The sequence below is a fragment of the Lissotriton helveticus genome, chromosome 5_1 (genome assembly GCF_964261635.1).
Source record: "Lissotriton helveticus chromosome 5_1, aLisHel1.1, whole genome shotgun sequence".
Taxonomy (NCBI): domain Eukaryota; kingdom Metazoa; phylum Chordata; class Amphibia; order Caudata; family Salamandridae; genus Lissotriton; species Lissotriton helveticus.
In genome coordinates, this window is record NC_136065.1 from 1,952,678,647 (window position 1) to 1,952,693,319 (window position 14,673).

General features: G+C 46.1%; 1 long non-coding RNA gene across 4 annotated transcripts in view; it reads right to left on the reverse strand.

The window, feature by feature from the left end:
• Positions 1–14,673, reverse strand: part of LOC144756087 (uncharacterized) — a 1,092,383-nt gene that overhangs the window by 92,273 nt on the left and 985,437 nt on the right. For all 4 annotated transcript variants that reach the window (XR_013595068.1, XR_013595069.1, XR_013595070.1 and 1 more), the window contains one exon: positions 8,327–8,407. This is a non-coding gene — a long non-coding RNA (uncharacterized LOC144756087). The remainder of the gene's footprint in view (positions 1–8,326; positions 8,408–14,673) is intronic.

A 14,673-nucleotide genomic window follows, 5' to 3' on the forward strand; every position in this document is an offset into this window, starting at 1 on the left:
CCTGGAGCTCGTGCAGCTGAAACTGCGAGCTGACCGGGGGGATTGATGGAGGCAGGCTGGTGAACCGAAGACTGTATCCATTGCAAACAATATTCAGCACCCATTTGTCCTGAGTAATTTTTCTCCACTCTGCCAGAAAAGATTGAATGCTTCCCCCCACCGGAGCGGGTAACAGTTGCAGGGGAAGAAAGCGCTCAGGGCCTAGACCCGGCCTGGCCTTTAGTCGCTGTTGCCGACTGGTGGCCGCCTCTACCTCTCTGGCGCTTCTGGAACGGTCTTCTGAACTGCTGCTGTTGCTGCTGCTGTTGTCCCGAAGACTGGCCACGCCCTCTGCCTTGGCCACCGAACCGCCGTTGGAACGAGCGATACGGCTTCTTGGTCTCCTTGGGTTTCTCCAAACCCACCGCCGTGAGGGTTTCGGCCTCCGCCTTCATGCGGGCCATTTCATCATCCGCGTGTTTTCCGAATAGGGTTTCGCCAGAGAATGGTAGATTGGCAACCCTTTGTTGTGCGTCCGGTTTTAGGGACGTGAGGCGAAGCCAGGCGTGTCTTCGCTGGTTAATACCATGGCAGAAACCATGCGCTGCCAGCAGGGAAGAGTCGGCTGCAGCACTGATGACCTGATTTGCCACCAACATCCCCTCATTCAACACCTCCTGGAAATCTTCTCGCTTGTCACGCGGCAGATGCTCCACAAATTGTTGCAGGGATTCCCAGAGGGCTCGGTCATACCGTCCCTACAAGGCCATGGCACTAGCGGCCTTCATGGAAGTCGCCGACGTCCCACAAACCCTTCTCCCAGACGAATCCAGCCACCTAGATTCCTTATCTGGTGGAACTGTGGAGGATGGAGTGGTGGCATGCTGTTTTCGAGCTGCCGTCACAATCACCGAATCTGGAGGGGGCTCCACCCTTAGAAAGGCCGGATCCGAGTCCGGGGCCCGGTACTTTTTCTGCAGTCTCGAAGGTGCCGCCTTAGTCACCGCCGGGGTGAGAAAAAGATCCACGGCCGGTTCTTCCAGGCCCGGTACCAGTGGTAGCAACGGCCGAGACAAATGCTTCTGGTGTAGCGTCTCGAAGATTACCGATGTCTTGGGTGTGGGCACCGTCAAAGCAATGCCCAACTTCGGAGAATAGTCCCTTGTCTCTGAAGACCTTGTCCGGGAACAAGATCTGTGCCTCCTGTGGCGTCGTCTCGACCGTGTGGACGACCTGTTGCGTGATCGTTCCCTCCTCCTGGAACGAGAGCGCGATCTCCCAGCACGCGGTCGCTCCACCGGTTTCCGTGGGATGTCTTCCGCGGCCTATCCTGGGGTTTAGGTTTTGGAGTCCCCTTAGGAGGCGTCGGGAGCGGAGACAATGACACCGATCTCGGTGGTAGGACAGGAGGAACCTCCGGACGAGGAGAAGCCCCATGAGGTGGGACCGGTGGAGGAGGTTGCCCCGCAGGAGGAAGTGGAGGCAGTGGCGGATTGGAGGGAGGAGCCTCCTTAGGTAGAGGAGGAGGAGTGGCAGGCCGAGGTGGTGTGTAGACCACCGAGTACACCGAGCCCGGTGACTTCTTCGGGGGAGGAGACTGCGAACCAGACCCCCCAGAACGTGAGCGGCGCCTCCGGCGTCCTTCACCAGATCCAGCATGGCTTTTCGCGCCAGAATCCCACCTGCGTCGTTTATGGGAGGTGGAACTCCTCGGGGACGCCGATCTCTTTCTGCTCGATGTCGAGCGTCGTTTTTCAGGCGAACGTCGACCCCTCGACTCCGGTGTCGAACGCCGTCTCCTCGACGTCGAGTGCTACTTCCTCGACGTCGACCGTCGCCACCTCGACGACGAACGGTCAGTCCTCGACGACGAGCGTCGACTTTTCCTCCGCGTCGATCATTTCCTTGCGGACCTCGACATCGCGGATCCCCTCGACGGCGACCGGCGGTGTTGCTTCGACGGCGAGCGCCGGTGCCTCCTTCTTCGACGTCGACGACGAAGACGCCGTCGGCGGGGACTTCGACGGCGGCCTACCCAGGCCTCTCGACGTCGACCGTCCACGCTGTCTCGACCCGGAGCCCCGGGGAGAAGGGGAACACACCGTCGTCATCCCTCTCTACGTCGTCGTCGATGCAATCGACGTCGACGGAGACCGGGATCTCTTGCTGGGCTTCCCCCCAGAGGCCTCAGCAGGGGCAGAGGGAGCCTTCCCAGCCTGCCTAGACCCACCTGCAGCCTGCAGTCGCCTCTCTTCCAGGCCTTGAAGCCTAATCTTCAGCCTGTCCCTCAGGGTCCTTGTAGTAAAGGTCTGGCAGATGTCACAATCTTCAGGGACATGATCTTCAGGGAGGCAGAGTATGCAGACGTCGTGTGGATCAGACTTGGCCTTCTTCCTTCCACATGCTGGGCACTTGTCAAAGAGAGCAGGCATTTTAGAGCCCTAAAAAGCCTGGACAAATACACAGCAATGAAGGGAAACACCAAGTACACAATAGAAAACACTTTTAAATCAAAAAAGTGCACAAAATCCAATAAACCCTTGAAAAAGGGAGAGCTCAATGCACCAGGGTCCTGTTAGCAGGAGCCGGAAAAAAGAACTGAAAGTAAGAGGGACCTGCTGTGCATTCTGGGATACTGGGAGAAGTTCTGGAAAGTTCTCTTAAAGGCACAGTATCCTATTTATGCCACATAATGGCAGCCTATGGGGCTTGTCTGTCCATTCCTTCCTCTCTATCATTCCAGAGGGTGTTTGCTGTTAAAGCAGGGAAAATCTGGACAGGCTTTGCTGTTTGTGGATTTTTGGTGGAATTTCTAGTGGAAGTACTGGACGGTGTAGCCTGTGGATATAGGCTGCATTATTTGTCTTTAAATTCTCTCTTAAGTGTCTTTGCAGTTCTGCAATTTTCTGACAACTTAAGAGATTATTTTTGATTTCCGGGGTCCTCGCACATGGGCGGGACTATTCACTAGATTATGACTATACACAGAGATCCCCTACTACAGAAGTCAAGGTTACGTGCGTGGTCCGTCAAGGTGGGAGGTGTTGTAGTGAGTTTAGGCTCCGACCGTAATATCAAAAGAAGGATCATTTCTACAGTGTACACGAGTGCCCCTACAGAAGATGTTTTCACTATGTCCCTGGCTACAGACACGTTTTATTAATAAATAAATGAGGCACAGGGGATGGTTTCCTTCATGGCCCCTGAAAAATTATTGGGATATAAACATTATGGTCATCAAAGGGAGTGCAGAGTAAGGTAACCTATGAAATAAACCAGAGAACTGCCTTCAACAACAGGCACTCTGCTACAGAAGCTAGGACTACGTTTCCCATCATCACACACGAGTTTGGTGTATGATGATCGCTGCTCCTTTTACAGGGCACCTGAAAGTTGGGCACGCTTGACAGTGAGCAAATCTATTTGGGTTTCCAGCTAAGTTTGTTGCCAATGGTTTCTCCCAAGTAAGTAAAGTGCTCTGTCTGTTCTAGCGTACGATCCTTCATATCCACTCTACCCCTGATGAGCTTATATTTGTGTAGGACCATATATTTTGTTTTATCTACATTCACGACAAGGTCATGATCCTGACAAAACTCCTCGAATCTCCCAAGGGCACGTTGAAGTCGCTTTCGTGTCTTGGAGAGTACGATGGTGTCATCTGCAAACATAAGCAGCGCGATCCTCTGCCCATAGGACAATTCCCGTAGGACAATTCTGGAAATACTGAACCACCCCTTTAATATATAGGGAAAAGAGGGTTGGTGCTAGAACGCACCCCTGTCGGACCACCTTTTCCACAGGGAATTTTTGGGTGGTTCTCCCCTGCGAGTCCCATTGCACCTGCCCGTAATTGGCGTCATGGAGCGTGATCAGAAAGGCCAGGATGTCAAGTGGCATAACTAGTTTTAAAAAGGTTTCCCACATTTTAGAGCGGGGTACAAGATCAAAAGCAGACTTAAGGTCGGTGAAAGCTGCATATATTGTACCTCCCCCTAACACTGGGGTGCGCCAATAAATTAATAAAAACCTGAACACCTGGTCAATGGTACTGGTACAGGAGCGGAAAACCACCTGGAGTGGAGACAGAATGTCGTGCTCCACAATCCATGCCTGGATTCGGCTCAATACCAGCCTAGCAGCTACTTTTTAGATACAATCGATAAGGCTTATCGGCCTATAGTTGCCTGGCTGGGAGCGGTCTCCTTTCTTATAAATGGGAAGTATTTCTGCACCTGCCCATGTACCTGGCATAGGTGCTCCACTTGCTATGGAATTCGCAAGGAGCTGAATATATAATGCCCAGTTAGGTATATCTTGAAGAAACAGGTCTCTGGTGATACAGTGGGGCCCTGGCGCTCTACCTCTTGGGACGGACAGTAGTGCACTTTCCACCTCTTTCTTGGTAAAATACAAGGTAGAAATGGGAGGGGGAGGTCAAATGATTTGTGAGCCTCCTTGGAAGTGCAAACTGGGCTTTAAAATGCGATACCCGCTGGTCTGGGGCTACATGGTTCACCGGCACTCTAATTGGCGCACCACTGCCCCATTTCACCAGGTGCCAGAAGGCAGACATGCTTCTCCCCGAGCATGCCTTGTGCAACTCAACCCAGTGCTGCTCATCCCTGTCCCTTTTAGCTTGATGTTGGGTCGCCTTATAGGCTGACCTTGCCATGCATATATCATCCATTTTCTTGGTCCTAATTGCCCTAGCCAGGATTCTATAGGCCGCACGACACGATTGATCATACCAGGCAGCTGACTTAAAACCGGAGTCAATAGACTTTTTTTATGTTTAGTAATAAAAAACCTTTGAGCTGATCAAACAACTCCCCCTGGATCAGTGGAATGATATAATTAATCTCTGCTTGCCTAGTACATGCCTGGAGCTTACCCAGTGCTCTTACCACCAAAGTACTCATTTGATTTAGGTGCTCTTCTTTTTTGATCACATTTGACCATTTCACTCTCCTGGTGTCGCTGGTCATGTATGCTTCCACATAATCAGTACGTTGTGCCGAACAAACACCAAGGGGAGTGCATGAGGGGTATAGGGAGAACACCAACGGGTTATTATTGCTCTCGGTACGTTGACAGACCACCATGTCAATTAAATTGGGCCAAAATTCCTTATTTAACAGAATGTAGTCAATGCGACTACTGCGGGTGCCGGTGTCAAAAGTATGCGTGCCCTGCTTATCTTAAGCTGTTCTCCCGTTGGCAGCCCTGACTCCCTGTTCCATACAAAACACCTTTAACTGGAGGGCAGCCCCAGTCCATTTTTCGATAGGAGGGAGATCAAGTGCAGGAACAGATTACTCTACATCCTCCTCTGTGCTGAGATTTACATCATAATGGTCCAGGGGTTCGAAAGTACAATTAAAATCACCTGCTATCATCAGATTACTATCGTCTCTATATTCTATTAACAATGTATCTAAAAGATCAACAATTGGAGAAGCTTTCCCTCCTAGCACACCCCTTGCATAGACATTGATGAGTAACAAATCAGGTACTTTATCCTGCTGGATCCTGATTATTAAAATGTCCCTGCTGTCAATGTGCAGCTCTTCCACCCTGTATTGATTTGACTGCCTAACCCAGGTTGTGAGCCCCCCCCCCCCCCTTGGTCTTTCTCTCTGGCCCCCCCATCAGGTCTCTGAAAATTTTAGATAGCCCTGGCGATGTACAAAGTCAAGTGCCCAAGTTTCTTGAAAAATCAGTATCTCATGGCCCTCAATAAAGAGGAACCAATCTACTGAAGCACTTTTTGGTAAGAGCCCTGCTATATTCCAGGAGGCCAGTGTGAAGACCTATCGCAGGGCCTAAGTTATTACTGCTACATAAAGGATGACATCGACAAGTTGCCCAACTACACCCTTGTCCCCTACAGAAGAGGGAATACCTACAGATACCAAACCGCGGACCTCTGCCTCAACCCGCCCAGTTGCAGTCTGGGTAATATCACCTGTGGGACAGGAAAAACTAGTTGGTGGAAGGCCTCCTTGGTTAGTAGAGCCGGGAACATATCCACTCTTAACCGACACGACAATTAGAGGGGGGACTGTGCTATTACTTGGAATTAAGTTGAGTCAATCTATATCCTCTAAATTAGAGAAAGTTTCATGTCTGTTATGTGTGGGGACCACGTAATCATAGGGGCCAGGAAGCTGATCTATATCCCTTGGACATGCCCTTCCTCTTACTTGAGCTGGAGAGTTCTGGTAGAAGAAAGCTAGTGGCAGAATGTTGATATTATTCATGCTTAGGTGCCCGGACCCTGCCCTAAATGGCTTAGACAAGGCGCGGGGACCCAAAACTTATGACCAAGCAGTCTCCTCCACAGGTTTTCAGGGAATTCCCAACCCACGGAATTCTAGGTATCATTTTGAATTCTCTAAATAGAGCGTTACCCACCCCAGATCTAGAATTCAACAGGTGGAGTGCTTTGTTCTTTAGAGATGACCAGTGTTCGTCGCCACCTTAAGGAAGTACTGGCACATTCAATAGAATAACAGTGTAGGGAGTAGCTTCAGGGGGGAGATGAAGGGACCCACCAATACTCGCAGACCCTCCTTGTGACAAACCCGGTGCTTGGCAGCCTATTAGTTCCCCTCGCAATGATGTATTAACAGTGGTGGAAAGTATGCTCTGTGAGTTTATAATTAGGGCATTTTCGTGATGTAGTGAAGGGCAACCCTCCACACTAGTAGAAGGTCTAGGTTTAATTATGCTTCCTTGAGCTGTGTGTTGGATCTGTCTTGCGCACCCTCACTCACTAAGTGTGGTAGCTAGTCTCCTTTCTATACCAGACAGCTTGTGTAATAGGGCATCAAGCATGGCAGTGAACCTTTCTTCAAACTTTGTTAAAAGTGCAGCCTCAAACATACTGGGCGACTAAGTATCACTAGCCTTGGTTCTAACGTCGCCATCCCCCCTACTTTCTGAGGTTATAACAGCCTTTGAGCCCCCTCGCTACCTGGGGCAGCCACTTTCCGTTTCGCCATTTTACATGCCTGGTGTGTGGTTTTAGGTAGACCACGCGCCTTCCTTTTTTTATTTGTGACTTCCTCTCTACAACCTGCTGAGACCTCTGTTGGCGGGTGAGTACTTTTACAGGGGATGTAGGCGGTGATGATAAAGTGCTAACTGCAACTGATGCTCCTGTGTATTAGGGCTCCACGTAAACATATTAGATGGAGCAGTAGCTTCTATGGGGACCCTGAGAGGATCTAGTGATAATCTCCTCTCAGTCAGCTCAATTTCATAAATTAAGACTGACTCGGCCCGAGTCAGGAAAGCATCAAGTGTCCCTACAACACCAGCCACCCCTCCCACCTTACGCTTGCACTTGCTCATACTGTCTGGATGACAGGATAACAGCACGCACAAGCACTACAGTTATACAGTTGTGAACTAAGAAAGAAAATATAAAACGCTGACCAGTCTATTGAGGAATTGATGAAAGGGGGTGGCCCAGCCCAGTCTCTGCCGGGCTCGGATGGCCCCCCGCACGTCCTGCGCTGCGGGAGCCCTGGCCCCCTTATGAGCACCTCATGGTGCTCAGCAGCGTGATGCGTGGCGGAATTGCTGTGTGGGATGCTGGGGGATGTAGTCCCCTGGCGACTAGTAGGCAATGGCGGCACTTGGCGGCACCTAGCGATGTGGCGGCCCCCTTCTGTGTCCAGCAGCAGTTCAACCAGTGGTGTCAATGGTGAGTAATACGGGCTCCCACCCCACGGGAGCCCTGGCCCCCTTATGAGCATCTCCTGGTGCTCAGCAGCATGATGCGTGGCGGAATTGCCGCGTGGGATGCTGGGGGATGTAGTCCGCTGGCGACTAGTAGGCAATGGTGGCACTCGGCGGCACCCAGCGATGCGGTGGCCCCCTTTTGTGTCCAGCAGCAGCTCAATCAGTGGTGTCAGTGATGAGTAATACGGGCAATTCATTGTTTTCAATGTCTGCACTAATTAAGAATCTATGGATCTAAGTTTATGTCAATTAAGGTACTGTGGTTGCAGGTTGAGGGGTCTAGGGATCAGGATAGATCTCTGTGGTGATGCCGGTTGATCTATTTGGCTGTTTGTGGCATTTCTACAATTTTTCTGATTGCAGTAAGCGCTGGACAGTAACTTATCAGCGCAAGCAGCTTTATTTTCACAGCATGTACAACTTCTTTGTGTGTGCAAGAGGACTTTACTGTGTGAGTGTGTCCTGCGCTAGTTCACCTCCTGCTGTGTGCTGTTGGTGTACTTCCCTGCTATCGTAACGTGGAGTTGGGCATGATCACTGCACATTTTTCAGTTTAAATGCAATGTGGATATTTAAAAAATGTTTTTGCCATTACCTTAGCAGGAGGATCTTTTGCAGCTCAGTTCTTCTTTACTTCTGGTTGAGTTCCCAGATCTCGTTGCCACACCACCACCTGCTGGTTTAGGATCACAGTGATTGGCACACTTTAATTTTGTCTCCACACTTTTTCTTTATACACTTTTGCTGGAGTTTGCGAAAGGTTAAAACACTTGCTGGTTTCAGTGATCAGCACACTTTCTGGTTACACATATTTTCTGAAATTTGGATATCTGCTGCATTAAATGCTGATTTCAGTGGTCAGCACTATGTTCAAGTTTGTGTACATTATTACGTATTATTGTCACAGTTTATGTTTGCTACGATTGCGATTTTAAATTACATGCGATATGAATCAGACTATCACACCTACTAATCCTTTCTAGCAAAATCCAGGAGAACCTCAGTAGAGATGGAGGTTATGGTTTAGGTCATTTAAAGCTTATTTGGGAGCCATCAGAAACACAATTTGCTTTATTATTTTTACATGGGAGTCGAAGGTCAGAATGTGTTTGATCGTCTACCTGAGTTTGTAGGTGGTGGGGAGGAAGAGTATGATGAATTTGAGGTGGCTGTAAAACAAATTGAGGTGCAGTTTTTGAGAAACGTGAACTTGTTGGTGCGTCGTCACAAATTTTTCACACATGTAGAGGGTCCCAACGAATCTATGGATTCATATGTCACAGCATTAAAAATGCTTGTGGCTTATTGTGAATCTGAGGGTTTCACCTCTCAACTAATTGTGATCAAATTGTGTTGAGATGTAATTTCAAGAAAATACAACAAAGGCTACTGTCTTGTAATAACCTGTCTCTTGATGAGGCCATCAACATCACAAAGGGTATTGAGGCCTCTTTAGAAGATTCTAAACAATTGGGGAGCAGTGATACACAGACATTAGTTGCCACTGTCAATATGCAAGGGATTTCACATAATAAACAATCTGTAATACAAGGTTCCTCTGTAAGTGTTTAAAGAGGGAGGGGATTATTTCGGGACCCATCAAACCCAGGCGTTACGACAGTGGCTCATCTTTACATGTTTCTTTTATTGTCATGCACCTGCACAGGAATGTTGGAAGTGTAAGAAACTTGGCCATTTTGGGAAGGTCTGTAGGGGAGGTAGGCATGTAACCGTTAGGAGTGTTCAAGAGCATATGTTGGATGAGGATGAAGACATTGAAAAGAGAGGAGTTAGTTCAGTCAATAAACTGTGTGGAAGTTAGTTGTGTTCACAAGGTAGGAAATATAATGACCTGCACGTTCCCATCTTGTTTGATGGTATTCATATTCCGTTACTTTTAGACTCTGGCTCTAAAATTACAATTTTTTTTGGTGAAAATACAATGAGCATTGGAGTGACAAATAATGATTACTTCTTGATGTTATTACCACTGCTTTCAATGGTAGCAGAACAGATTTAGATGGTTATTTTTTAACAAGTATTACTTTTAAAACCAACACTAACAAAGGAAAAGTCGATTTGCTCCCAATGGCAATAATGTGTTGGGTTGGTGGTACCAGGCTGATTTGAATCTTATGATCAGGTCTGATCACAAGCAACCAGTTACTCTGCTCAATGCCATTGCTGAGAAAATGATGTGGAAAGAGTCTTTTAGAAACATATTTCAGGATAAAGTGGGCAAGGTTAGTAATGTTCACACCATCAAGGTTAAAGAGAACAGTGTTCCGATCAAACACAAATTGCACAATGTCCCATAGAGCGTAAGTAACTAATTATCGTTGATTTTGAAGAAAAATTAGGATACAGGTATAATTGACAGGGTGGATGCCAGTTTATGGGTTCCACCAGTTGTTCTTGCTATGAAGACATCTGGGGAATTGCACCTATGCGTTGATCTAAGATCACTCAATGAGGCAATTTGCTTTGGAAATTGTCCTCTTCCACGTATTGAAGATTTAATTAACACTGTAGGACAAGCAAAATGTTTTTCAAAGCTAGACCTTAGAGCAGCTTGCCATCAGGTTGTATTAGATGAGCATTCTCACTATCTTACTACATTTGTCATGCCTGATGGTGTGTTCCAGTTTTGCCATATGCCGTTTGGGCTGACCTCAGCGGCATCAGTCTTTAAAAAAATAATGACAAGAATGCTTGAAAACATCATAAATGTAGTTGTCTTTCAAGATAACATCCTGATTCTTGCAAATATAATACAGGCGCATGATGAGTGTGTTCATGAAGTGTTGTCGGTGTTGGAAAACATGACAATCAGGGAAGGCAAATGTGTGTTTGGTGTCAATGAAATAGAGTATTTGGGGCATGTACTGACTTCTTACGGTGTAAAATCTAAGCCCTGCATTGTTAATGGTATCGTGAATGCTCCACAGATCACAGACAGAGATCAACTTGGGTCCTTTTTAGAGCTTTGTACATTTTATGCCAAATTCATATAAAATGTTGCAGATCTGACTGTGTGCTTCAAGGGTTTGCTTAAAAATAAATCAGAATTTGTTTGGTTGGATGCTTCCCAACAAAGTTTTAATTACATCAAGCAGCGTATTCTGTTGGCTTCCTCAATACAACAATATGTGGGCTGTTGTGACATATTTGTAACATTGGATGCAAGTGTATATGGAATGGGTGCTGTCTTGTTGCAGATGTGTAATGGCACAGATGTCACTGTGGGATTTGCTTCCAGAAGACTGAGAGACGTTGTCAATGGAAGGGGAAGTATTGGTTAAGAGGAGAAAAGTTAACTCCACCTCTATGTGTCTGTCAATAAATTTTAGAGACAGCACATGTAGGGCATTAAGGCATTCTCACTATCTTACTGCATTTGTTATGCCTGATGGTGTGTTCCAGTTTTGCCATGTGCCGTTTGGGCTGCCCTCAGCGGCATCAGTCTTCCAAAAAATAATGACAAGAATGCTTGTAAACATCATAAATGTAGTTGTCTTTCACGATAACATCCTGATTCTTGCAAATATAATACAGGCGCATGATGAGTGTGTTCATGAAGTGTTGTCATTGTTGGAAAACAACGGTGTGACAATCAGGGAAGGCAAATGTGTGTTTGGTGTCAAAGAAATAGAGAATTTGGGGCATGTACTGACTTCTTAAGGTGTAAAATCTAAGCCCAGTATTGTTAATGGTATCATGAATGCTCCACAGATCACAGAGAACAACTGGGTTCTTTTTAGGGCTTTGTAAATTTTATGCCAAATTCATATAAAATGTTGCAGATCTGACTGTGTGCTTCAAGGGTTTGCTTAAAAATAAATCAGAATTTGTTTGGTCGGAGCTTGCCAACAAAGTTTTGATTACATCAAGCAACGTATTCTGTGGGCTCCCTCAATACAACAATATGTATAGTGTAGTGACATATTTGTAACAGTGGATGCCAGTGTATATGGAATGGGTGCTGTCTTGTTGCAGATGTGTAATGGCACAGATGTCACTGTGGGATTTGCTTCCAGAAGACTGAGAGACGTAGAATCACGGTATTCTGTGACAGAAAAGAATGAGTTTGCCTGTGTCCGGGGAATAGAAAAATATAAAGCTGGTATTTGGGGTAGAACATTTTGTCTTATCACAAACCGTTGGTTGACATTTTTCAAGCAATAAGATCAAGAAAGCAGCAGCCAGGTTGGCTAGACCAGTGACAAAATTGTGGGAATTTAATTTCAAACAAGCAACATTACTGGCAACAGAAATGTCAAAGCAGGCTTATCTTGCTTGCATGTAGAAAATAACGGTTTGGAAGATGTACAAAAGGGAATTAAAGAGTGTATTATTGCTAACGTTGAAGAAAAGTTGACTAACATGATTGAATGGTGTTAGAGACTAAAAGAGGATCCTGTTTTAAGCTATGTTATATCTTTGGTGAAAACAAGATGACCGAGAGAAAAGTATCTTCGTGTATCACTGCAACCCTATAGTAAAGTGACCTATGAATTGTCAATGGAAGGGGAAGTGTTGGTTAAGAGGAGAAAAGTTAACTCCACCGCTATGTGTCTGTCAATACATTTTAGAGACAGCACTTGTAGGGCATTAAGGTGTGACAGCTAGCAAACGTAGGATAAGATATGAATTCTGGGGGCCAGGGATGGACACAGATGTGGATATATTGGTCAAAAACTGTACACAGTGTTGTTCCAGCTTTAAGCATTTAGTCACCACTGTGCCTACACCCAAAACTGTGATTAACCCAAGCAAAGTGTGACAGAGTTGCAGCAGTTTTTGGGACTAGTTCACATGATGCCTCCCAGGTTGTGGTATTTTATAGGTATAGTGGACCATATTTCAAGGTGGGTGGAAGTGCAAAGTGCGGCAGAACCCAACACTGAGGCTTTGCACATATTTTCTGGAGATGTTATCACCAGGGAAGAGACTCCGGAAGAATTTCTCACAGATAATGGGGTTCAGTTTACCTCCACAGCCATGTCAGAATTTATGGATAAGGGCGGTGTAAAACATTTACGCACTCCTCTTTATTATCCTCAGGCTAACAGAAAAGTGGAAAAGTTCAACAGAGTGTTGGTAGAATGCATTCAGAGGGCTGTCAGATCAAAAATGGATTGTGAAACTGCTGTAAGAGAGGTGATTTGGCTTATATGTCCACATCTCATTCAATCATGGAGGAGATACCTTTGAACTTATGAAAGGGAGAAAAGTGGGGTCTTCTTTGTGTCCCTTTTGGAAAGTGGAAGTGATGGATCAAGGTTACAATATATCTGGTGCTTGTGAGAATGCAAAACGGTTTAGTGACAAACACTGTGTTAAGCGCTGCCAGAGAGATGTAAAAGCCAAAGACAAATTGATCAGAAATGGAGTTAATGTAGTGGATTTGGTATGGATCAAAGTTCCGGTTCTGCAAAGAAAAGGAGTTTCCAGGTTTCAAGATCCTATTAAGAGTAAAGAATGTGAGAGGCAATGCGGTACGTTTGTCCAACGGTCAATGGTGGAATTTATCCAAGGTTGTCAAACGGGAAAGATGTGACAAGGAAAGTGTTGGGTTCAGAAGTTGATATCCGGAAATTAAATGTTAATTATGATAGAGAACTTTTGAGAAGATGATGAGTAATGATTTACAAATACTATGTTTTGTGATACTATAGTTTACTTCTGCCAAATTAATTTTTTGCAGTAGTTGGTACTGTTTGAGTTGAGCTATGTTGTGCTTTTTAGGTCTCGCCTAGGCAGCGCCTGCGCTGTCTCTTCAAGACATGCTGTATTCAGGATATGAGCATAAAGCTTTGCTCACTTTCCGCACATCTTTTTCATTGGCTCCTGTCCCTGTCTTTAGTAAATGGTGGTTTTTCATTGGTCAATAGCCTTAGTAGTCCCTCCTTGTCTCTTCTTGTAACCTCCCATGATGACACCCCCTGTTACATGTGTTATTACTCCCTAGGTTTAATTACAGCCTCTAGGCACTATTCTCTTAAAAGACTTCAGGCAGGACACACACTTGGTCCAAAGCTAGGCTGGAAGTGGTTACTTCACTCACTAGAACATCTCACATTTATATGAGACCATCTATAAATTTCCGCTCATCTGCTACAAACAGAGTATAACCTAATCCGAAATTAATTTAATAAATCTTGTATATATGGACAGAGCAATTTGAATGTACTTGTAGTACTGTCTTACGTATAATGCATTATGGGTAGGGTGGATTTACCACATATTCGGCAGGGTGCAGTAGCATATGTGACTAAAAGAGGTCCTCTTTTGGCCACATCTGGTACTGAACCCTGCAACATGGCTAGGTAAAAAACTTACTATTTATAATGCAAATAACGCTATCTTTGTAGACATGCAGTGCTGGTACCTTGCTCACTAAGGACCTCTAGGAGCAGCTTGTGGTACTGCACCGAGACATGCAGTGCTGGTGCCTTTCTTGCTGACTAGGGACCTCTAGGAGCAGCTTGCAGTACTGCACCGAAAGACATGCAGTGCTGGTGCCTTGCTCACTAGGGACCTTTAGGAGCAGCTTGCAGTACTGCACCTAGACATGCATTGCTGATGCCTTGCTCACTAGGGACCTCTAGGAGCAGCTTGTGGTACTGCACCCCGACAAGTGCTAGTGCCTTGCTCACTAGGGACCTCTAGGATCAGCTTGCGGTACTGCACTGAGACATACAATGCTGGTTCCTGGCTCACTACGCAAGCATTTGCAATGCCCTAGGTCTCGCATTACTGAAAGTATGAGCTATTGGCGTTGCAATATTATTTGCAATGCCAATTCCTCAAACTATCAATAATGCAAGACCTATTGCATTGCGAATGCTTGTTTAATTGGTTTGTGGGGTACTACATAACTATATGTTATGTTATGTTAATATGATTTTTAAAGCGCGCGTAGGGGTCTTGGCGCTGCTA